The 3,716-nt window shown below is 30.0% G+C and overlaps 1 non-coding gene across 1 annotated transcript; it reads right to left on the reverse strand.

Annotated features, from left to right (window-relative positions):
- Window positions 1–575: 575 nt before the first annotated feature.
- TRNAT-CGU (transfer RNA threonine (anticodon CGU)) lies at window positions 576–647 on the reverse strand. Its single transcript has one exon. It is a non-coding gene; the product is annotated as a tRNA-Thr (tRNA).
- Window positions 648–3,716: the final 3,069 nt, after the last annotated feature.

Genomic DNA, 3,716 nt, shown 5'->3' on the forward strand with positions numbered 1-3,716 from the left:
TATATAAATAATTTTTTTTCCTAATAAAAATTAAATTTAATTTACAGCCTAAAAATACTTTAAAATACACCTTTTTAACAAAAAAATTAGAATGAATGTCCGAATGGGACTGCATGTAGATCTGCCTATACTTAAGATAAAGTGTGAGATTTGTATCACCTTAATATTCATTTAAATTTAACAATGTCACCCATGAGGAGATGCAAGATAAATATCTCTCATTTCATTAGCATGGAAGTTAATATTATTCATTTATTGATATTAATATTTTTGAAATGGTTATTAACATTAATTTATTTATTTCACTGAATAATCTAGAATATGTTTTATTCAAATGAGATTAATAATCAAATGCTAATGCAAACAGAAAACATTAGATCTTCGTGAAAAAGATATACATTATATATGTATATATAACCACATCTGCTAGAATGACCTAGAATATATTATTATTCAAACGAGATTAATAATCAAATGTTAATGGCAAACAGAAAACATTATTAGATCTTCCTGAAAGAAAGAAATAAAAAAATTTGGGTCAGAACCTGAAAATATGTGTACGTAAAAATCTGCTTAGCCCCCGGCGAGGATCGAACTCGCGACCTTTCGCTTACGAAGCGAACGCACTACCACTATGCTACGGAGGCATCTGTTGACAATCCACGAATATATTAAATCTCATCTTTCCTAAAAAGTCAAGAGTTGAAATTTGCACAAAATGCACGATCTCGCCAACATTATTTTTTATGCAATTTTGTTAATTCAATTTCCGTTTCAAACTTGAGAGCTTCAAGATGGAACTATACAAGAAAATGTGAATAAGAAACACCACACCCCTCCCCATTCTCCCCGAAAAAAGAAAAAGGCACGCTTGATTTAGGACAATATAAAATTTTAGTTAGAATTATTATTGAACACAAGATGTTGACTATTTAATGTTTTCATGTTAGAAATACTATTCTCAATAGTGAACTTGTTTGGCATATTACTAGAAAAGTATTGTGCGGTATAAAAATGACCGAAAAGGACATCCCTTTAGGTCAGATATGTAGATTCTTTAAAATTTTAAGCGCAATGTTAGGCTTCCCAAAATATGAAGACATATTTTTGAAAAAAAGAAAAAAAGAAAAACAACTTTCTGCATGATGTAAAAATAGTTTCTCGAAAGTCTTTCTCAAAAAGTTTCGATTTGAAACTTCCTATTTTTTAACTTTTTTTGTTTTAATTTTTACCTAAAAACTTTTTAAAAAGTGGATCAAATAAGTTAGTTTCAATTTCTAAACTCATTAAAAAGTATTTTTATGTGTCTAAAATTGGATTAAAACAAACCCTTAAATGCTTCTATTGCAACCATTTATTGCAATCTGTTATGGGAATAAGATTTGCTATACTATTATCATAATATGTGCATAAAAAAATAAAAAGAAATCCTGTCTTTTAGTCGAGATGGATTTGGAAAAGAGAGAATCCATTTCTTTATTTATTTACTTTTTGGTAATTGAAAAGTTGCATTTCATGTGTATGAAGCCACCCAATTGAGAGGTAATGATCCTTTTGCCATGTTCTTTGCAACCCAATTTGTTGGTAGTTTGGCACATGTTGTTGCAAGGTTGAATCTATTTTGCTTAACTGAGTAAATTTTAAAATTATCGTCTCATCTAAAAGTTTAAATTATTAGGAATAAATTATTGTATTTTATGCATTATCTTCAATATTCACCTGCACATATAGTTTAGAATTCATTTTTAAAGCCTTGCACGTATGCAGTTTTATATTTTTAAATGGGTGGCAATAAGACTTAAATTCAAAACCATTTAGTAATTTTTAACACTTTACTGTTATCATTTTCTAATTTTTATTGGTTGATTGCATATTCCCATCACATCTTTTCTTGAGTCAAAAATAATTTCATTGGCGTCTCCAAATAAGGAAAATACATAGGCAGAAAATAAATATAATTATTCAATATAAAGCAATAACTAATTATTCTGAATATATACATGCAACTAAAATTAACCATAGAAATCTTTAGAAAACCGTGCGACATTGACCATCATTGGTAGATTCAGCTTAGTTTACTTGACCTGATAAACTTTTTTTAAATATTTGTGTATTTTTTATTTAAAAAATTGATTGATCCCTATTGAAAAAAAAATATTTGTAGAATTGATAAATTATCTATATATTATAATCCCTTTGAGAAAAATATCTTAAATCTACCCTGTTGACCATGGCAAGTGAATTGGTCTAATGTATGTGATTTAACGTTATTACTTTTATTAATATCCACTGGTCATAATTTTATAAAAAAATATATTTGTAGGATTGATAAATTATCTATATACTATCGACGACTCCATCCATCCATCCAAGGTTAGAAGTCAAGATGTTGCTTAAGATTTAGACACGTCTCATCTTTTATTTTATTTTATTTTTTTTCCCTTTTATTACTCCTGTTAAGGTAAAAATCTTAGGTGAATGAATTAGCTGAGTTGAATGTGTCGGTCGACCTATAAAAATGAGTAACTTGGCCTTAATTCCATGACATAGACTCCGATAGTCAAGTTAAACTTTATCTGCAAAAGAAATGTGTTTAAATTAAGAAAGTGAGAATCTATGTAAAAGTTACCCTAACAAGTGCTAATGAGAGGGTATTTATACCCATGGGATTGTTTCTTCTGGAATATCAATGTTTGACATTGAGGGTTTGGGCCTTAAAGATCCTATTTTGGTGGGGATCAATCATGTGTCTATATCTTAAAGATCTTGGATTAATAACTTTTCAAGATCTGTGTTATTGTTGGTAAAAAAAGACACAAGGGGTGAAATATTTTCTCATTTAGTTTACTATTTCCGGATTTTGCCAACTTGAAGTAAAAAAAATAAAAATAAAAAAGTTGATTTGGAGCTTCAAAGGCCCCCAAGATTGTTTTACTGCAGCAAACTAATTTTCATAAACCTATGCTTTCTGTGCACTCAAACTATATATACATGTATATGTTAAATAAGTAATTTAAAGGAAGAATATAGTAGTATACTAAAAAGATAGCCATGAGATGAAGGTGAGAGAGCAATGTCAATGTTTTCTTAGTCTCATGTTTTGGTGTACTTTTGGTCTAATATATGTGATTTAATGTTATTAGTTTTTTTTGAATATCCAATTGTCATTGATTCAACTAAAAAATCACATAATTTTATGGGGTACTAAGAATTTGTCTGCTTCGCTGCTCTTTCATTTCATCTGCTCTATAAATGTCCTGTCGACTACTCCACGGTCAAAAGTCAAGATTTTTTATTTATTTAAACAATAGGCGGAAGTCGTAGTTAAAACTTAAAACGTTTAATTACAATACGTCACTATCTTAGGTAAAAGTCAAGAATTTGCTAAGGATTTAGACATGCTCATCTTTCTTCAGCATCGCTTGTTATTTTATTTCTCGAACTCCACCTAACCAATGGCATCCGATGGGTATATTGCGCAACTGTTTTGATGAAGACCTCATCTCATCAACGGGTTTTGGCATAGGTACTCTTGTGGTTGATTTCATTTATGAGGGAGGATGAACTTGGCCAGATTACTCACAGGTCTTCTCTACTATCCAACATTTTTTGGGGTTTATCTATCCAAACAGTAACTTTGAAGATAGAATTGTCTGGCCTAACTCCCCTGATGGTATGTACTCTTCCCGTGCTGCGTGGGAATTGATTCGGGTGTC

Source organism: Budorcas taxicolor, unplaced genomic scaffold (assembly GCF_023091745.1).
Source record: "Budorcas taxicolor isolate Tak-1 unplaced genomic scaffold, Takin1.1 scaffold3826, whole genome shotgun sequence".
In the NCBI taxonomy this organism is placed as follows: domain Eukaryota; kingdom Metazoa; phylum Chordata; class Mammalia; order Artiodactyla; family Bovidae; genus Budorcas; species Budorcas taxicolor.